General features: G+C 35.4%; 1 protein-coding gene across 1 annotated transcript in view; it reads left to right on the top strand.

The window, feature by feature from the left end:
• The window catches only part of DPYD (dihydropyrimidine dehydrogenase), a 927694-nt gene that overhangs the window by 681970 nt on the left and 222722 nt on the right, over positions 1-23002 (top strand). The window lies entirely within an intron of this gene.

Genomic DNA, 23002 nt, shown 5'->3' with positions numbered 1-23002 from the left:
AAATTTTTATAACTCACTGCTTGTCAAAATTCCTAATAGTTATGACAAATGGAACAGATCCATCAAGTGAGTGATGGCACAAGAAGAGAGAATACCAAGATAGGGCTTCACACAAATTCTATTCTCTTGTGGTCTGTGCATTACTCAGGATTTCTCATTGTCACAGTTATCTCATTACTAATTAGTAAAAACTAATATAAAGGCCTTATAAGAAGAATATAAACACAGTGATTTTAATACCTTTTTCCATAGTCTGGGTTAGTTTCCACTCTTCCTAGAAGTTTGAAATCTTCATTCTTCAAAAATCTTACTTTCACAACTGTGAAATAAACCATTAAAACATTCCATTTCAAGATATTGCAGACCTCATACCTTCGCGCACATTTTCTCATCATAAAACACTTGCATTTGAAACAGAAAGAGAAGTTTTAATCCCAAAGTCCCGTTCAGTGTCTTTGCTCTGTGCAGTCTGTTGCTGTGACAACATGAACTTGGTCATGCAAAGACGGTGCTGTGAGGTTCTTGACTGTACTGGTATGGGGATTAGTCTCCTTGGTGATAGAGACAGTGGTAAATATACATAACATAGCAGTGTCCCACTGTTAAGAAAAGCTTTGCTGAATCAGACCAAAATGTGCTTTTGGAAGAGGCTGCATAGACACAAATAAAGCTCTCTCCATGCTGAGGTATTATGTTTTGAGAGCGTGAAGTGTGGCTATAAGCCATGCTTTTTTTTTTTTTTTTTTTAAGAGTATATTCTGCTTTTAATTGAATGCCATTCCCACAATGTCAGAAAGAGGAAGGCTGACGAGGAGCACCTGTTCAGGGTCCAGACAGAACTCCCTTTTATCAGGAGCTATCAAACAGGGCCTTAAATATTATTGTAATGCAGAGTAAGGTGGATCGAGTTAGCTTGTGTCTCAGAGAGTTGTGAGATTCCAGAGTTGGGCTGTAACGTGCCCTGTGTTTTCTGTCAGCCCGTTTCAATTTTTCCAGCCTGCCATGTTGACAGCAAGAGAATAAAGGAGGTCACAGAGGGTACTGAACATTAAAAATTAATAAAAGAACTATTGCGGTAGTATTTTATATAAGTAACACCATTCACGTTTTCTCATTTGAGCTGCAGTTTCTGAATATTCTCCCATAGTATAACTCAGTCTAACAAAATGATGGAATTACAGCATTAGAAAAAGTCTTTTGTGTTGCAGTCTTTTAAGCATACATACACTAGGAATTATAGTGGTACCTGCAAACAAGTTCAGCTGTACCTCACAGCCTGTTAACATTTCCATAAAACTCTCTTTCTAAGATTTATAAACTCATGTATAAATATTCACTTCAGCTATAAACTCAGCCAAGCCTGTGTGGAACTTCAATTTTAAATAACAAAGTGTCCCTAATATTTTTAAGGTTTTGTACCTCATTTCTAATAGGGTCTATATTCAGTCCTTTAACATTAAACAATTTGTTTTGAAAATAGACTCTCTCCATATTGACGGAATTAATAGTTTTTTCTCCTTTAAGGCAATGTTTGCTTTAATTCAAAGGTAATATAATCTGAAAACCAGTTTAAACTAGCAATGATAATATATTTTAGGATAGAAGTCAGTTCTATAACAAAGTACCTTCAGAATGAGTTGTAGTGAAACCTAGCCTAGCAAAATATGTTGAATAATAATGGCTTCAAAGTTTAGGAATGATGAAAATATCAAAATGGCTAAATACCATTCCTAGTTTTATCAATTATACTCTGTTTCGGTATAGAAAACCACACAAAATATGCCAGGTATTTTTACAAAATTAAAAAAAAAATTCCCACAGCTCATTTCCAGTGCTAATACTTACTCAAGTCTTGTCTCAGAACACTGGAATATCTACTTTTAGAAAAATTGCTGGAATCATAGGGGTTTTTTGGTCGTTGTTGTTGTTTTTTTTTTTTTAAGGGAAAGCTGAAAAGAGTTCAGTTTTGGATAGCCACCTGAAATACAAAACATACTTTTTATTGCCGGGAAAGGATATTTTTCTCTTTCTATACCTTCCAGCTCTTGATCAGTTTTTGTTTTGTGTTTTTGTTTTTCCTCAGAATAAGATTCCTGTTATTTGAAATGGGGGTTTTGGTTTTGTTTCAGCAGGGAAATGCTGAGGAGCTTGTAGTAGTGTACATGCTATAGCACAATATTCACATTTCAGTAATGTCCTTCCTTTAAGACACGTTAGCTGATAGGGGGCTAGCTTCAGAAATAGAACCTCAGCTAAGGAATGTCAGTTTCATTGTTTTAAATATGATTAGTCTGGATTCTAGAGTATTCTAAAGCAATGTTTCTCAAACTTTGGTTCCCAGCTTATGAGTGTATTATGGAATCAAGCTTAATGAACTGTAATCATTTGTTTTTTAATGAAATTGGATAGGAAAAATGTCCAAATGCTTTGCTCATGGGTGGGATAAGCAGTGGTTAAACATCTTTTTTAGTTATCCATGTAATGCATACATAGGTATATTTCAGTACCAGGTCATGATATAAAATGAATTTTTTTACTGTGGTTAATTCAAAAATTTTGGAAAGCTGCTGTTTTAGAGGGAGGTTTTTTTGTTAAATAGAAATGTCATTTTGCCTATAGAAGTCATTAAGTGAGGTAACTTCTACCTGTTGAAGTTTAAAATTTATATCAAGAGGGAGAATAAGGACTTCATCCCAAGGTGTCGTCCTCAGCTTTGTTATTTTAGAAAATGCATTTGCCAAGTCATCTGTAGGTAATTGGAGTAGGGAGGATGGTCAGACATATGAACCAATTCATAGTAAGAATGATGTATAAACCTATATTTTACTTGTAGAAGAAATACCTGGTAAGATTCATGATAACAGTATGAGTCTATTAATGGTGATTTCATAATGAGAATAGTATCAAAAGAAATCTTGTTCAGTATTCATAAGGAATATTTTCATGAAACTAGGATGACTAATTAAGTTTTCCACCATACAAGTACTTCTGTCCAAATCACTGACTCTAAAGGATCAATATTCTCTACCTTTCTTTGAACAGTAGAGACCTCATACCCTGTTGTTACCACCCAATTTTCTTCATTCTAGAATCCGTGTGAAACACTTGTATCACTACAGAGTTGAGTAAATTACTGGATTTTCCTTTTTTCGAAGGGAGGGGAGAAAAATCTTTGCTCCTGTTTGGTCAGAAGAAACACTAATCTCTTCAGGATTATTATTTATTAGCTCTGTCCTCAAGTTAATTATTCATTATTTTTCTTACTTTTAGTTTGTTTATTTTTTTTTATTTAGTTTCAAACTTTGACCTTTTTCTTGATCTTATCCCCAAATAATAAAGATACTTAAGCCCACTCCTAACTCAGTTATTACTATCACCTATATAAATGGTATTACACGTCTGTGGTATGATGTTTTCACATGAAATCATCTCTGTGGATAAGACCACACTTTTAGAGATGGTTAAAAATGAGTCCTATATGGCATAACTAAAGTTATGTCTTTCTTGCAACTGACTTCAGGAGGATAACCTTTATTCATTTATAACTGCATCAGGAGAAACAGTAATCAAGGAATGGGGTAAACTCATTTAAAGGAGTCTTGTTATTGATCCTTATTGTGTTTTAAAAGGTTCTTTTTATCAGTGGGGAATGGGCATACTCCTTAGGTTTATTGTTATTCTGTTGCCCAGTACATGTTTCCTTTCTTTCACATGTAATCACATGCACATACATACCCACATATAGGGAAAAGTTCTGAAAGTTATCTGCAGAAGGCTCGATAAAATTTACTTTCTACAGGCTGAAAAATAAACCTGTACTTTTATTTGCTTGCTAACTTTATTTGTCAAAAAAGGGAAATTCTTGTTCTTAATTTCAAATTTTAGATGTTTGAAATTATTGAATCTGTATCAAGTTACTCAGTTAAAACAATAGAACACTATTATTATTCACTACTAATACTTTCAATCTTTATACTGATTTCTGAATAATTCATCAAAGATGGCTTTCAAGATTTGATTTCTTTCTAGGAACCTAGATTTTTCTAGTCACATGAAGGATTACTACAGAGGTTAAATAATTTTGTATTTCTTAGCAAATGATAATGGTGTACTCCATAAATACTCTCACATTCTACAAATAAATGATATGTGATTTGAAATCTTGCAGTGTGGGCTATTGGACATTGAAGGCTTATATTTACAAGCCTAAACGTGTGTGTGTGTGTTGTAAAACCAACATGGCATAGGAATTACCAATAAAAGAAGGTGCAGGTTAGAAATGTTCCATCAACTTATAACTCTGTGCCAATGTAGTGCTAGAAACGAGTACAAAGTGTACAGTTCAGCAAACTTGCTGGGATCGATGTAGTAGCTTAAAAAAGAATCTTAAGCATTGGCTCCACACTGCATATTTTATGTTTGTCTTTAGAATAGTTACTGAAAGGTTGTTGGGACTGTGCAATAGCCTAGCAGTATGTACTACTACCAGGCACTACATAAATACAGTCCAGTGTAACCTGCTCCAGTCATAAACGTAAACTTATTTTCTTGTATTTATTAGTAACTAAATTACACTAATTTATGTGTAAAATGGGGAAGACAACAAAACTTACACTAGATTGGAAACTCCAAAGTTTCAGTTTCATTTTCTTTTGAATAACTATTTTTATACGTGCAAGCAACTGAAAATTTTGGTAAGATTTCTTGACGTTCTTACACTATACGTTAGGATTATATCTTAAAATACAGTACTGGTATTTTTTTATAAGAAGTAGTTTTTAATGGGCTGGATTATTTTGTGTCAATCACATGATTACTGATGCATAAAATCCTTTCAGAAAAACACGCCTACTATGTCATAAAATCTCAGCTGTCTATTGTAACCATCTTTATCAATAAGAACTTAGCTGTTAATACTGAAATGTCTAAATAGCCTGATAAAAATAATATTTAAATGAATAAAAACGTAGTGATAAATCATACCAAAAAGAATAATTAAAAGAACCTGTCACTTTATACTCATTTATTTCTTTTCTTTTTTTAGTATGTACCAACATAATGCAAAATAGTCTAGTCTGTTATTCACATATTTAAAAACATTCTTAGACTATCACGTTTGATCAAATTCTTAAAGCATTTGTTATAAAAATATATGTAGTATATTTACAGGATAGTCAAAAGTAGGCATATCAAATAAAGATGCTGAATTATAATTTTCTTTATAAATTATCAGCTTAGTCGAGAGAAGCTCACCATTAGAACTCTTCTCATTTAAATCATGCTTATTTGAATATATTCATGTACAGGTTGACAAAGAATCTCCTTTTGCATTATATTGCTTTTTCTGAAGCCAGAGTTTCTCACTGTTTGGCCGTCGTTGGTCTATGCAGGAGATCAGAGCCCTAATAATAGATTTTTGACAGTGAGCTCGCCTGCTACCTGCCCTACACAAATCCGCACTGCTCATGTTTGCTTCATGGCAACAAAGCAGACAGAAGGAAAATGCCAAGTGCTGAGTTTGAGGTACAGCCTTGGCTTGGCTTGACATTTCAGCAGAATAGCAGTTTATGAGATGCATAATTTTTCATCTGGGACTCAGCTGCCATATTCATAGATGCTTACAGCTCATGGACGGACTGGAGCTAGGGCAGAGGTTGAAAGCATAGATCAAGGTCTACGTTATTTCCTTAGGTATTTTAAAATAACTGCAGAGAAATGATAAAAATGAATACTGTTTAAGAGCCAACAAATTCTTGGGTATCTGGATATTATATTTGTTTTCTTTGTTCAAAATTAGGAAAATAATATCTGTTACCAGATCCTAAGAAAATATTTGATAGACTTTGTAAACTAAAGGACCCTGACAAGCATATTAAGAAAACTTACCTTTGCAGTGGTGGTAATGAATTATTAAATTTCTTTCCTCTGTGTGTGTTTTCATAATGATTTCAAGCTTGAAATTAATAAAAATGTTCTATTATGAAAGTAAAACTAGAGAGTATTGTGTCACTGTTTGAGCTTGAATTTAAATATTCACAGATTCATGCATATCTACTGTACTAAAAAATCGGTGTAGGTACACGTCAGCGACTATTTAATTTAGAGCTACACATCTCTGTAAGCTTCAGAAACAGTTCACCATGTCACAGTCTCATACAGAACAATGGAACAGTACATTGGATTAATTAAAGAAGCCTTGCAGAGAACTGAGTTCTCAGTATGTCAAGATTTCAGTTTTATGTTAAATATTTTCTAAAGGCCAGGCCCTTAAATCTCAGGGGCTGTACCAAGCAGTGAGCTGTGAATTTAACCATAGGCTAACTGCTAATGATAAGGAAAAGAGTCCTAGTTGAGGCAGCTGTAATACAGTCATTGGATTAGGCTATCAATCACCCGGCTCCCTAAGGAGAAGTGGAAGACCAAACAGTGAAAAGGGAAATTAGGAAAGGAGGGCATGACTCGAATGAGAGTCTTCGCCATCTTTATCCACGCGTTGGCTGAAATCCATAAGCATTGGTCTGAACTCTCCAGTAAACTCTGACTATACAGCTAATGCATTTATTCCTTTCATCTAGAGACCTATCAAAATGGTTCTCAGTAAAAGATCTTGAAAGCCTCTAGAAGCAAATACCTGATCACATAGTAGAAAATATATAGATTAACTCTTAATTGTTGGACTTAAGATTTGTATGTGTGATTCTTTTACGCACCAGCAGTCATGTATGGCGATAAAGGAAATATTTCTATTTAGCTTCTAAACTGTAGCTAATTTTTACTTATAGAGTCATGTTGGTGAGGTAAGACTCCAGGAGATCAGTGCTTCTCAAACTTCAATGTGTGCCAGCACCTGGAGGACATATTAGAGTACAGATTACTGGAGGCTTCCTCTTGAATTTCTGATACATGAATCCTGAGCTAGAGAATATGCATTGAACAGTAGATGACATACAGTTAGTGTCACTGAGCATTTGGTTTGAATAACTTATTTCTAAAATAACCTAAAAGTCTTTAATCCATGATAAAATTAGAGACTCATGGTATCCTATAAATAAATGCAGAATCTCTACCCACAGTTAAGTATCTGAAACAAATTGTAGTTAATAGGGTCAGAAATAATTCCTAGAAAACTTGTAGAACACAGTATTTGAGGTTTCACTATAGGAAAAATATCACCCCATTCCAGATTAAATGTTGAATGCAAACCACTGTTTATGCAAAGAGAATCCATTCTGAGTGCCACTAAAGACCATTTATGGATATTAGTAATCCTTTCAAGAGGAAACAGGTGTCAGAGACAGACAAGGGTAAAATTAAGCTCACGACTGTGAAATACTATGTTTTCCTTTTAGACTTTGTATAGATACTAACATACTGAATAATAACAGTTTTCTCCCAGGACAGGCTCTTAAATATCAATGAACCTAGTTATTTTCTCAGACTCTTAAAATATAGAAGACAACAGTATTGGTAGCCTCCTGTTCTCTCTTCACTTAGTTCTTTCCTGCCGTCCCCATACAATGGTATCCTCGTATCAGTGAAAGGGAGGGGGCACCAATGCTGTGGAGATAGTCTGTTCCAGTGCACAGTATCTCTGCTGTTCTCAGGATTACACTGTGCGCTGAGTCTCCCAGTCATGTTTATAGCCTGTTTGCCATAATGCTTATCAACCTTGGAAGCTACCTGCAATCTTCTTGGGTGAAGGAGTGTCCTGGTGTGCAACCTAGACAATTGTGTATCATGTGAATACCTGATAAGTTCCCAGAGGTCCTTAAGTATAGGGCATGGTGAACTCCTTGATGAGGCCTAGGCAGTATCTGATGCATTAAAGGTGCAGACTGCCAGGATGACACAGGAGTGATGGTATGGGAAGAGTTAAGGCTGAAATGGAGGAGGCAAAGGAATCTGGTCTGGTGGCTTAATTTCCTTTGCTGTGCTTTTACCAAAAGTCCAGCAGTTTGAACTAGCATTTTGATCAGTATTTCTGCATTCCTCAGCCCTGCTGCTGCTGCTGCTGCTAAGTCGCGTCAGTCGTGTCCGACTCTGTGTGACCCCATAGACGGCAGCCCACCAGGCTCCCCCGTCCCTGGGATTCTCCAGGCAAGAACACTGGAGTGGGCTGCCATTTCCTTCTCCAATGCATGAAAGTGAAAAGTGAAAGTGAAGTTGCTCAGTCGTGTCTGACTCTTCGTGACCCCATGGACTGCAGCCTACCAGGCTCTTCCGTCCATGGGATTTTCCAGGCAAGAGTACTGGAGTGGGGTGCCATCGCCTTCTCCGCTCCTCAGCCCTGGCTATTCAAAAAATTAGTAACAGCTGTGTGGAGTATCAAGGCTTTTTAATAACATGATCTTTATGTGCCCAACACTGTATTAAACACTTCTAAGTGCATTCTTATTTAAGTAACCCTATGAGGTGGCTGTTACTAGGCCCATTTTACAGTCTTAGAAGCTCAAACTTCAGATAGTTAAGTGACTTGCCAAAGTTTACTTAGCCAGGACATGTCAGATTCAAAGTAAGATCTGTCTCCAAAGATGAACTACTAGGCATTTTTATCAATGTTTTCATCCAAAATCTGCCACAATACATCTGAATGGTATAAATATGGTATACTTATTAAATTCTAATAAGGTACAAATGTCACTTAGTAATCTAAAATTTATTCTATCTGGATTTGAAAGCCTGTGAACTTTGTGAAACCCGTGTCCCTTATTATCTGTATCACTTCATCTCCATATTGGAAAATTGAGTCTAATAGGTGAATTAGGAAAAAATCTTGAATTGAACAGACAACACCAAAAAAGACAGGAAGCATTCAAGCATTTTCTTAAAGTATAATCACGCAGCATTTGCTTGAAATGAAACTGTCATCAATATAGCTACAAATAACCTTATTTGTTACTGACTTAGATAAACTGTATGAGGGCTTCATTCAGCTATGATGCTAAGAACAAACTTTGGGTGTCCTTCCTAATTCCTTCTTTGTAATCTTCAGTCAGTTACAAATGACCATGTATTCCTACAACTGTCTCACCTTCATTTTGGACAGATCCATCTTTTTCTACAGGAGCAGTACCATCTCCTCCATAATTTCAACTGAGCTTGCAAAAAGCACTATTAAGTAATTCAGAGATGTTTGTTTTTCATTAAATGGAGAGAGAGAAAAGGACATTTTGAAAATTATGAGGTGGGGAAGAAATTGGGCCAAAAAATCAATGCTAAGCCCTTTCTGAAAGGGAAAAAGTAAGCTACATAATTTCTCACTTTCCCTGGTTTAAAACAAAAGAAGATAAACATAAAATAATAAGGTGAGACATTCTTAGTATACATTGGGCATGATATGATGTAAGAAATTTTAATCCCTGTTCATTAATTTTAAAGAAGTATATAGACATAAATCAAGAGTCCCAAGGAATGTGTCTTGAACATTTTGTTCATTTAGCAAAGCTCTTTAATGATTGACCTAATTGGATTATAAACTTCGTAAAAGCAGGGGCATTTGCTGTTTCTTTGTCATCTCCACCCAAACATAGGAAAGTTAGAGGCAGCTTTTAGACCTGCAAAAGAATCTGCCTGCAATGTAGGAGATGCGAGTTTGATCCCTGGGTCAGGAAGATCCCCTGGAGAAAGAAATGGCAATCCACTCCAATATTCTTGCCTGGGAAATTCCGTGAACAGAGGAGCCTGGCAGTCTACAGTCCACAGGGTCACAAAGAGTAGGACACAACTGAGTGACTAACACATTTCGCTTTTGACCTGCAAGAAACACTTTTTTTTTTTTTTTTTTAAGAAACGCCTTTTGAGTCCTAATTTTCAGCTGTGTTTAATGCAGAAAGTTTTGGAATTAGACTGCCTCTTAATCTCTGCCATCCATCTTGACTTGCTGGTGAGCTTTTGGTACCTAAGAAATTCTAATAGACAATAGGCCATTTTACTATGCACCAGATACTAAAAGCTTTTCATATGTGATACCATTTAATCACTACAGCCTGCTCAAGTGGTCACAGGTAGTGACCTGTTTTACTGAAAAGGAAACTGAGGCACAGAAAGGCCAAGTAAATTCTGTAATGTCACACAGCTGATACCTAGGTATACCTAGGGATTTATGTTGTCCTACTCTTGATATTATGAATTTAACCATAAATTGTTCTGTGTTATAGCGGATTTCCTATTCCAGTTCATCCTGTATTAATTTACATTATTATGCTTTTGTAATGTTCTTAACATATTGTAGGCCGAAAATACACAGAGAACCACTTTTGTATTTCTTTAACAATAAAAAAAAAATTAGGCTGAAACTAACCTATAAATATACCACTAAGATTAATCACTGTTTTTAAAAAAATCCACAGTAATGACAGGTCACAATTATACTGTAAGTGGTCTAGTAAACCTCTCAGTATTCCTATTAACCTCTGTGCTTCATGCATTTCTCATATTAATATACTGAGAAATAACACAAAGAAACATATGTACTTTTCAAGGCAGATGCCAAAGGTTTAATGGATCAAATTATTTCTGTGCTGGGTTTTTATTCACTAGTTCCAAACATTTTTTCTCTTACTTTAGTGTTTAGTCCAATATTAAAATGGAATTATAAATTTCTGTCTTAAATAGTGTAAAATAAAACATAGTAGAAATGAATTGGGCTAACAATAGTAGTTTGTGTAGTTGAACTGTCTTTTTGCCTTAGCTTTTCTAGCTTCCTAAATCTTCGTTTTAACAGCAAGTTTATACTTGATGGGGGTATGATAACTTTTTTGTAGAAATAGTGTGTGTGTTTGTGTGTGTACTTGCATGTGTATTCCTTGTCCATTATTCTAAATCATTTCCAAAAGAATTTTGTTTAGTTTTACCATTTTTGTATAGGTTTATAACAGGGATCACCAACAGGTTTTATGTGATGTTGTCACCTAAGGGCTTTGTTAACTGTCATTTCCATCTCATTCAGTAGATCTGAGGTGAGGTCAGGAATACTTACTTTTCTCAACAAGAATCTTGGGAGATTCAGCACCTGTGATCTTCAGTCCTCATTTGGCAGGGTTGGGAGGGGATTTTAATGTGGGAACTGTCACCATCACAAGTTATCATAATTCATATAAAAATTTGAGATATTTGTTTTAAGGAAAATGAAGTGAACCAATATATCTTTGATGGTTCAGTTTAGTCATTGATGTTTCTAGTAATAATTTATATTTTAAATGAGTAGACCTACAGATAGATTCTCCAAAATTCTCACTGAAACAGGAATGAAAAAATAAAGACTGACAAAAATTCAAAGGAGCAACATAACATTGAGTTAACTTAGCCAGATGTCACACATGTCAAACAATTTTTGCTAATTTTCTGTTTGTTGAACTTTACATAAAAGTATTAAATCTGGGGAATGGGATACATCTTTAGTGGCTCTTCTTTGTCACTCCTATAGGACTCCTGACCAGGTATTTCTGAGGATATGCATATGATTGAATGTATCAAAAGAGCTGTTTTTATGAGAATATTTTTGATAATTTTTCTGAGATTTTTCTAAACCAGGAATAGATAAAAACAGAGCCAAGAAGTACTTAGAACTTTTATACCTACTTTAAGGCAAGCAGAATTGCTGTTGTGTCAGTGCCATAAGATGGATTCTAGAATGAATGAAAACTTCATCTCTCTCTCTCTCTCTCTGTGAGGGGTGGCAAGGAGTAGCTGGAGGCAATGCCTAATGCTTAAGAGCTCTAATCCTCATAAGCTAAGATCTTCAAGTAGAATTAGAAACTCCAAGACTCCTAGTATCTGTTCACTGGGAATTATGTAGTTTTACATATATTCCATCTGTAAAGAGTGTCAGAGATCAAGGCAAGGAAGAAAAGATAAAACTTTCCTACTTTAGTCTCACAGACTCCCATGGTCTGCTAGAGCCTACCAATTTACCTTTGAAATATGAACATCAGTGATGCATGTACCTGTAGTCCTGAAGAGGGGATTTGCCCAAACAAGCAGACAGAAAAAACAGGGGCAATTTATTTATGTTGGATTGAGATGAGAAGATGCAGAATGGATAGGAAAATAATTAAGAAATGGAAAAATAGTAAAAAAGCGAAAATATAATAGCAAAAGAGACACTGATGTATAGATCAGTATTGTGGACTCTGTGGGAGAGGGAGAGGGTGGGGAGATTTGGGAGAATGGCATTGAAACATGTATAATATCATGTATGAAACGAGTCGCCAGTCCAGGTTCGATGCAGGATACTGGATGCTTGGGGCTGGTGCACTGGGACGACCCAGAGGGAGGGTATGGGGAGGGAGGAGGGTTCAGGATGGGGAACACAGGTATACCTGTGGCGGATTCATTTCGATATCTGGCAAAACTAAAACAATATTGTAAAGTTTAAAAATAAAATTAAATTAAAAAAATAATAGCACAAACAAAATACACACTGCTTTTATGACAGAGAAAAATAGATACCATGGAAATTCGAATCAATGTTGTGAAGGGTAACCTTAGGAATCTCTCCCACATGTAGACAGACTAGAAAAAGAAGTCAAAATCATGAAAGAGAAGGTGATGGACATACAGACAACTGAAAACAGAATTCTTGCTGAGGTAGCAAGATGGGTGTGGGGCAGTAGGAAATTAGAGAAAAGACACCAATCACTATTATAAGCTTACTTTCTATATTTTAGTTTCTTTAATAGGCACTTTCCATTTGTTATTTCATAATGAAAGGCATATATATTTAAACTGTTAATAGCCTTTCCTAAATTGAAAAATAATTTAACTATAAAAGAATTCACTGATTACCAGAAAAATCTGTAAAAGGACTTACCTAGCACATTCTACAAAATATTTTGAATTATAAGAGTAGATGGATAGAATTAGGCTAACGCTGGATATGGTCTCAGCAACGCGAAATAGCAGAAGAAAATGGAGTGGCACATATTAGAAGAAAGGGTAATCAAATATCCAAGTTGATATTAATATGCAAAGATTCTCATATATTCAAGGGCTCAGAAAATATATCATTCTTTAAAAATATTATTGAAGACATATGTACTAAATAACTGAGTGATCAATTACAAAAGTGGCTTTCAAATTATGGTTTCTGGACCAGCAGCAAGCATCACCTGGGAACTTATTAGAAGCACAGACTTTTCAGGGTAAACCCCAAGACTTACTAAATCAGAAATTCTGAAGTGTAGCACCCAGCAGTCTGTTTTAACAAGCCCTCCAGGTGATTCTGATGCACACTAAAGTATGAGAACCATTAAATTAAATTATGAATCTAAGAATTAGAAGGGTGTTGCATAAATGTTAAGCTCTTAAAATATTAACCAAATATGTAGGCCTAAATAGCTATTGTAAATTGAGTTTTAAAATTAAATACCTATGTCAAAACTTAATCCTGAAAATTAAGCCACAAATATCAGCAAAATTTTAAAAGGAAATAAATTAGATCTAAATTCCAGATTATTTTAACAAAGAATAATTTATGATAAATAAAGCTGTTGGTGAAAATTCCAGTATTCAAACTTCTTATCCTAAATTGGAGATTTGGGGTGTTTTTTTTTTTTTTGCTTCATTTTGATAATTTTATAAAGGTTAAACAAGTCTTTGAAAAACTTAAGGGTAATTATTATGAAATAGTGAAATTTAAAAAGGACATATACTATAAAATGCCTAGGAATAAATCTAAGTAGGTAAAAGATCTGTACTCAGAAAACTATAAGACACAAATGAAACTGAAGACAACACAAAAATGGAAGGATATACCATGCTCATGGATTAGAAGAATTAATACTGTTAAGATGGCCATACTACCCACAGTAATCTTCAGATTCAGTGTAGCCACTATCAAAATACCAAGGGCATTTAGACACATTCCACAAAAGTTTTACTGGCATATTATGTTTATGATCTGCTACCACTCAATGAGTGCTTTTCAGGTGGCCCAATATTAAAGAATACAACTACCAGTGAAAGAGATGCAAGAGACACAGTTTTGATCCCTGTATTGGGAAGATCACCTGAATTAGGAAATGGCAACCCACCCTAGAGCCAGACATCCTGGAATGTGAAGTCAAATGGGCCTTAGGGCACATCACTATGAACAAAGCTAGTGGAGGTGATGGAATTCCAGTTGAACTATTTCAAATCCTGAAAGATGATGCTGTGAAAGTGCTGCACTCAATATGCCAGCAAATTTGGAAAACTCAGCAGTGGCCATAGGACTGGAAAAGGCAGTTTTCATTCCAATCCCAAAGATAGGCAATGCCAAAGAATGCTCAAACTACCACACAATTGCACTCATCTCACACACTAACAAAGAAATGCTCAAAATTCTCAAAGGCAGGCTTCAGCAATATGTGAACTGTGAACTTCCAAATGTTCAAGCTGGTTTTAGAAAAGGCAGAGGAACCAGAGATCAAATTGCCAACATCTGCTGGATCATGGAAAAAGCAAGAGAGTTCCAGGAAAACATCTATTTCTGCTTTATTGACTATGCCAAAGCCTTTGACTGTGTGGATCACAATAAACTGTGGAAAATTCTAAAAGAGATGGGCATACCAGACCACCTGACCTGCCTCTTGAGAAACCTGTATGCAGGTCAGGAAGCAACAGTTAGAACTGAATATGGAGCAGACTGGTTCCAAATAGGAAAAGGAGTATGCCAGGCTGTATAATGTCACCTTGCTTATTTAACTTATATTCAGAGTACATCATGAGAAACGCTGGGCTGGAAGAAGCACAAGCTGGAATCAAGATTGCTGGGAGAAATATCAATAACCTCAGATATGCAGATGACACCACCCTTATGGCAGAAGTGAAGAACTAAAGAGCCTCTTGATGAAAGTGAAAGAGGAGAATGAAAAAGTTGGCTTAAAGCTCAACATTCAGAAAACTAAGATCATGGCATCCAGTTCCATCACTTCATTGCAAATAGATGGGGAAACAGGGGAAACAGTGACTGACTTTATTTTTCTGGGCTCCAAAATCACTGCAGATGGTGATTGCAGCCATGAACTTAAAAGATGCTTATTCCTTGGAAGGAAAGTTATGACCAAACTAGACAGCATATTGAAAAGTAGAGACATTATTTGTCAACAAAGGTCCATCTAGTCAAGACTATGGTTTTTCCAGTGGTCATATATGGATGTGAGAGTTGGACTATATAGAAAGCTGAGCGCAGAATTGATACTTTTGAACTGTGGTGTTGGAGAAGACTCTTGAGAATCCTTTGAACTGCAAGGAGGTCCAACCAGTCCATTCTAAAGGAGATCAGTCCTGAATATTCATTGGAAGTACTGATGCTGAACCTGAAACTCCAATACTTTGACCACCTGATATGAAGAGCTGACTCATTTGAAAAGACCCTGATGCTGGGAAAGAGTGAGGGCAGGAGGAGAAGGGGACGACAGGGGATGAGATGGTTGGATGACGTCACCGACTCAGTGGACATGGGTTTGGGTGGACTCTGGGAGTTGGTGATGCACAGGGAGGCCTGGTGTGCTGCAGTTCATGGGGTCGCAAAGAGTCGGACACGACTGAGCGACTGAATTGAACTGAACCCACCCTTGTATTCCTGTCTGGAAAATTCCATGGATGAAGGTGCCTAGCAGTCCATTGGGTCACAGAGTCAGACGTGACTGAGCATGCATGCACACACTACTCAGTAAAATGTTAACTTCCCAAGAGCAGAGATATTTTACTGTGTTACTTAATGATAGATCTTCTGTTGCTACAGTGGTGGCTGGCACATAGGAGGTGCTCAATAAACACTGCTGAATGAGTGTATCTTCAAAATAACGATCTGATATAAAGAATGGTGGTGTGGTAATATAATTAGAAAATAATATTTTTGAAAGTCATGTTAAGCAGTGTAGTGCTCAAAAGCACAAATTTTTGAATTAATACATTTTGAGACCTTGGGAAATATTTATCTCCTGAATATTCTCGTCTGCATAGTAGGAATAAGAATAATGCTTATTTCAGAAGCAGTTTTGTGATGGTTAAGCAAAATTATATGTATAAAATTAATGGTTGCATTTATAAGGTGCTTCCTCTTTGCCAATACTACAGAAATAGTACCAGAATATTTCTGTAATGGAAAAGTCATTATGAAACTCAGCATACTAAAAAGTTGATTTTTTTAAAAGCACCAAATAAAGATTTTTGATCAGTTTCAGTTATGAATCTAAATGTACATTAATTACTAAGAAGTTGAATTTCAATACTGTATTAAAATAATCCATCTTAACCAAAGAATGATGTTCCAGGAATGCAAGGGTGGCTTGATTTCATGAATATTAACTATGTATTATCATCAGATGGTTACCTAATATTTTGCTGGAAATTATGCATAACATGAAAAAAGGGATATAAATTTTTAGAAAATATTGTTACTTATCTGTAGGTGCTTTGCTTCTATACCTAGGAAATGCAAAATGAAATTTAAATCTTAGTTTAGGACATTGTAATGACAATGGTGGCACCAAGATATTATAGCAGCTACCTCTTATTAAAGGGCCCCTGAGTGAGTACCAGGAAGTGAGCTTAGCAGCTTTTGCAAAGAATCATTTAATAAATGAGGAGAATTGTGTCATAGACTCAGGTCATTGTTATTTGAAGCCAAGTCTGACTGATTCACAAGCCTATGCTTTTAGGGTAGCAGTGCCTACACCATACAGCAGGTATACAAGCATGAATTGCTTTCCTATACACTAGCATTCACACTAGTAAGGGGACGAAAGCATAAAATTTTCAACCTTAGCAGATAACGTATGGAATTGAAAGGAAGAAACAATATAACTGCAGAGCATGGAAAAGCAGGCCAGTGGTAGAGAACCCAGCTGCCAATTCAGGAGACATGGATTCAATCCCCGGGTTGGGACGATCCCCCTGGAGAAGGAAATGACAATCCACTCAGCATTCTTGCCTGGGAAATGCCATGGCCAGAGGAGCCTAGTGGGTTGCAGTCCATAGGGTTGCAAAAGAGGCAGTTATGACTTAACAACTTAAACAACAACAAAATATAGTATATTCTTGTAGTAAAAAACTCATTATTGTAAATATGATATTTCAAATAATGTTTTATGTTTAATGCAATTATAGAATTACAATAAGTTTTTTACTAAAATGTGCATTATTTTAAAGTTCAGAACCAAGACCAAATAGGAAAAAAGAAGTTACTGAGTAGTATTTTTAACCAGAAAGAAAGGTGAAAAAGGACATACGCAATTGATTATATAAGCCAATTGCAAAATTATGATGATTTTTAAATGTTTGCTACCATAACAATCAGTGACAAATCAAGGAACATAACAGAAAATTCTGAAACTCTGTATTCCAAACAACATAACATATTATAAAAGAAGACTCTCAAGTCAATTGGAAAAAGATATTTTATTAAACATATAATGAATGGATAAATTGGCCCTTTGGGAAAAAATCTAAGTATATTCTTTCTTTATACTATATATAAAAATAAGTTTTATATTAAATACTTAAAGAAGTCCTGTACTAGATTAAATTACTGAAAAAAGAAAAAAAAGATGGATATTTACTGTATTGGAAAATGGGAAAGAATAGCTTTCTAAAGATGAAAGAAATGAAAAATTATCACAGTGAAGACACTGAATGTATTTGCATGGAATTTTATATTTATTTTTTAAAATAAATGAACAAAATTAAAATGTGGATGTAAAAAGTGTTTGTAAGATGATACTGCAGTTGTTTCAGAACTAAGGTGCATGCCTTCTCACTGAGTGAATACCGTGGGATGTAGTAACTCTATCGTCAACAAAAGGCTTAAGAGCCAACATGCTATCACCAATGAGTTGTCTTTCTAATAACATCAGTCGGTTTTTAGCATGATATCCAGGTCTAATTCAATAGAAGCAGTTCTTTGCTGGTCTGGCTTAAACTAGAGGTACAGTTTTAAAGTTGTTTGAGCAAAAGTGTAAAATAAATAATAAAAAAAGCTCTTTTGACTCAGTTTACAGAAACATGCAAAGTAAAGCAGCAGTGAGCTATTTATAAGAATCAAATTGCTAAAATATTTTAAAGAGAATATTTAATTCAAAAGATGGTAGTGAAGTAGAGAATTTGACACCCTATTGGAAGAATTAAAGAGAATTTGATGTATATTAAAAAAAAAGAAAACTATGCTCTATGTGTGCATCTGGTATCATTTAGGAATGTCCCTTAACTTAGTACTTGTGTTGGGTTCTCTATTTCTGTGTCCTCCTGTTCCTCATGCTTAGTGTATTTATTTATATTTTTTTTCTGAAACTTAGCTTGAGAACTTCCTGAGATAGTCTAAGCATTCTCATAAATTTTAAGTTCATGCATATTTGAAAATGTTTATTCTATCTTCATATTTAATTATTTGAGCATAAATTCCTTCATTAAAGTAATTTTTAACTTAACATTTAAGACATTATTCCAATTTATTCTGCCAGTTATTGAGGAATCTGATTGAAGTTAATGCCTGCTCTTTCAAAACTGTGCATGCATGCACATGCAGTCTGATCTTTTGAGACCCCATGGACTGTAGCCCACCAGGCTCCTCTGTCCATGGAATTTTCCAGGCAAGATACTGAAGTGGGTTGCCATTTCCTTCTCCAGGGGATCTTACCAACCCAGGGATCAAATCCATGTCTCTAGTATTTCCTGCATTGGCAGGCAGATTTTTGACAAATCTGCCACCTGGGAAGTCCCCTTTTAAGATACATATATTCCTCCTTTCAGATCTCTTTACCCTTTGTGATCTGATTTTCTCAGTGAAGATTTTCCTTTAAATTTTCTGTTGAACTTTCAGGGCTTTGGTATCTGAAAATTTATACCTTTTTGATCTAAAAATTTTTCTGGTATTATTTTGTTATAATTTGTTTTCATTTTTTCCTGTATTTCTTTTAGTAATTCTCCTGTCTAATTAAAAAAATATATTTTTCTTCCATTTGAATCTTACTGTTCTCTCTTTTGGGAGATTAATTATTCTGTATTTTGGGAAATATTTTTATATAATTTCTAATTTCCTAACATTATTTTATTGGTAGTTATAGCTTAATTTTCTTAAAATTCTTTGTTTTCTGGTAGTTTTTTTTATTGCATCCTTATCTTTTGAATGCAATGTTTTATCTTGCTCTTTCTAAGGATATTAATGGTTTCTGTTTTTTTCTTTCCATTTTTTTTCCTTCAGTTCTTATATACTTACTATTTCCTCCTCATTATTCATGTATTTATTATTTTGATGGTTTGTTTTTTTATTTTTCTAGTTCATGTAGGAGACTTTCTGAAGTGTGTGAGGATCCAGGGCTCTTTTTCTTGATTCAGTTTTGAGCATGAGACATTAAAAGCTGATTGGAAGCTCTGAGTTTGTGTATGAACTTGATCAGTTATAGAATTTAAATGTTAAATGATGGGAAAATAAGCTCTCCTTTTTATTGGGGCTCACACTTGTGAGTATCTTGAGGTCTTTTCTCTATAAATAAGTAGTTTCTTAGGAGAAGAATCCTCAAGTGTCCTACGGCGAAAGCACGTGTCTTCCTAATATAAATAGAAAGAAGGGTAAACAATAGTTTCAGTGTTCAATACACAGACTTTCATTTCATATCCCTACTTTTCATAATCATCTCAATCACAGCCTTCTACTAGTTTGATATCTGATGTATCTCTAGTACACTTTCTCCATAAAAATACATCTCTGGTCTCTAGGGACCAGCCTGACTGCAAAGAGTGGGAGAGGGGACCTAGGGTCCTAGGGATTGATTTTACGTATCAATCTTCAAACAATAGTCCCATTTTCAATCCCCTGTGAGCCCTATATCCCACTTTTCTGAGCCTTCCTGGGATTTCCACACTATGAATGTTCATAGGTTTCTGCTAAGTCAGTTACTACTTTTCAGTTCACTTTCCAAGTTCCAGAATTTTTCATCTGCAGAAGTACCTTCCTTACTCTCCCTGTCTTCATACATCTGTGCTTATTTTCTTTTAATACTTACTTTCTGTCACCCAGGTGGTGTTTTCAGGAAGGACTGAGTAGATGTGGTGAATCTGCAATTCATTCAAATGTGTGTTACATTTCAGAATAATAAAGAAAAAATTATTTGAAAAATCTCAGAGTAAGAACCTTGATACTTAGAAATCTAACACATCACATTATATTAAAAGTAAATTCTTGCCATTCCTAAGCTCAAGTTCAGTGTCTAACAAGAGCTATGGAAAAATTTTATGTGAAATACCCTTGTCTTATTCAGTGTAATCTATATGTATGTGTGTGGTTGCATTGTATTTTGTGTATACACATGCACACATAATTAAAGTTGATGTGGGAACTAGTAAATTTCCATGTGCAAGGAAAATATTCTCAGCACAGAACTCAGGATTTTATTTTATTTTTTAATTTTATTTTATTTTTAAACTTTACAATATTGTATTAGTTTTGCCAAATATCGAAATGAATCCACCACAGGTATATCTGTGTTCCCCATCCTGAACCCTCCTCCCTCCTCTCTCCCCATACCCTCCCTCTGGGTCGTCCCAGAGCACCAGCCCCAAGCATCCAGTATCGTGCATCGAACCTGGACTGGCAACTCATTTCATACATGATATTATACATGTTTCAATGCCATTCTCCCAAATCTCCCCATCCCTCCCTCTCCCACAGAGTCCTGATCTATACTATAAGACTGATCTATACATCAGTGTCTCTTTTGCTGTCTCATACACAGGGTTATTGTTACCATCTTTCTAAATTCCATATATATGCATTAGTATACTGTATTGGTGTTTTTCTTTCTGGCTTACTTCACTCTGTATAATAGGTTCTAGTTTCATCCATCTCATTAGAACTGATTCAAATGTATTCTTTTTAATGGCTGAGTAATACTGCATTGTGTATATGTACCAAGCTTTCTTATCCATTCATCTGCTGATGGGCATCTAGGTTGCTTCCATATCCTGGCTATTATAAACAGTGCTGCGATGAACATTGGGGTACACGTGTCTCTTTCCCTTCTGGTTTCCTCAGTGTGTATGCCCAGCAGTGGGATTGCTGGATCATAAGGCAGTTCTATTTCCAGTTTTTTAAGGAATCTCCACACTGTTCTCCATAGTGGCTGTACTAGTTTGCATTCCCACCAACAGTGTAAGAGGGTTCCCTTTTCTCCACACCCTCTCCAGCATTTATTGCATGTAGACTTTTGGATCGCAGCCATTCTGACTGGTGTGAAATGGTACCTCATAGTGGTTTTGCTTTGCATTTCTCTGATAATGAGTGATGTTGAGCATCTTTTCATGTGTTTGTTAGCCATCTGTATGTCTTCTTTGGAGAAATGTCTATTTAGTTCTTTGGCCCATTTTTTGATTGGGTCATTTATTTTTCTAGAGTTGAGCTGTAGGAGTTGCTTGTATATTTTTGAGATTAGTTGTTTGTCAGTTGTTTCTTTTGCTATTATTTTCTCCCATTCTGAAGGATCAGGATTTTAGATTTCTCTAGCTTTTTGTAGCATAACCAAATGACAGGAAATTATTTTTTTTTCTTAAATGATGTCTTCTTTCCAATTATGTACATCAAATTAGCCTGATTTGGTTGTCCTATTTTCGTCTACACAGTTTTCAAACTTTTAGAGGAGAGCAATGGTAGGAAGTCTGCTTGGGGGTTGGTAATATCATCCGGTAATTCAGCATAAGTGGAGCACTGGTCTGTCACTTTCTATATTCAGGCATTGAGTTAAGAAAATTGAGGAACATTGAACTAACTCAGCTTAGTCATGTGCTCTTATATTATCAACAACAACTGTATATCTTTTTCCCTATCCACTCACTTTCTGGAGGTTTTGGTTGTCCTTCCCTGAATTATAATGTGGTAAAGAGGCAGTCAAGTAGTAAATGCAACTTTTGAAAATTGGAACCTCAAAGCACATTGCTCTGTTATAGACTATTACACTAACTTTTGGCTTTCAAGTCCCTGAGTAGGCAGACTTTCATTGATATTAGAAATTGTTCAAGTTAGAAGGGAATACATCTCTGAAGATGAAAAAATATTAAGCCACAATCAAAGAGAAATTAATATTTTTTGATCTTTGCATTTCCTGGAACAGGCTGCATCATGAGATGAATGACAGTAAATAGTTATATGGCATATTAATCAGAGTTAGTTACATAAAGTGAACTGCAAAATTGCAAACTAAATACATGGATCAGTACCACCGAAGAAAACATTTTGAAGAAAGTGCCTTATAGGGGAAACAGAAAAGGTAAGCTATCACTCATGAATGTTCAGTTAAGCTATGAAGAAGAGATTGGTGTGTCAGGAGACAACTGAGCATGATCTTGATCAGAATGCATCCAAATGCTAAACTGGTCCATTACTTGAAATCAGTTATTCAAACCTATTTATGATATGTTTTATTAAACATTTATTAATTGAATATTTATTCAATACATATCATCTTGCTATTTTCAATTGCTTAAGAATATAAGACTGATTAAGATAGATGAGCTCTGTTGCTATCACAAAGGTTAACATCCTAATAGGGGAGACATGGAATAAATAAATAGGTAAATAGATTCCCAATGCAATGTGGTTACAAGTTCTGTAAAGAAAAGACAGGAGAAGGGGCAAAGGAAATATGTGATCACAATTTTATAAAGGATAATGGTAAAAAAAAAAAGACTTGAAGTAAATGTGGAGACAAGCCGTATTTCCATCTGCAGAGGGAAGTACAGCACACAGGCCCTGAAATGGTGGAATGCTCAGGAGCATCAGGGAGGATGTGTGGTGTGAAGTCAAGTGAATGAGGAGGAAAGTGGTTGAGGACGCAATTAGAGCTATAAACAGAGGTCAGGGAGGCCTTCTGTGCATTTTGGATTTTATCCTAATTTTCAGGATGGGTGTATGACCTGATTTCCATTTTTAAGTCCAGTGTCACAATAGCTATTCTGTGGTAGAGAGAATGGAGATGGGGAGATCATTTTGATGGCTAATGCAGGAATCCAGGCAAAAGATGATGGTCAT

Source organism: Bos grunniens, chromosome 3, assembly GCF_055505025.1.
Source record: "Bos grunniens cultivar Pamir isolate PY7600 chromosome 3, Bosgru_T2T1.0, whole genome shotgun sequence".
NCBI classification, from domain to species: Eukaryota; Metazoa; Chordata; class Mammalia; order Artiodactyla; family Bovidae; genus Bos; species Bos grunniens.
This window is presented reverse-complemented; position numbering and strand designations above follow the sequence as displayed.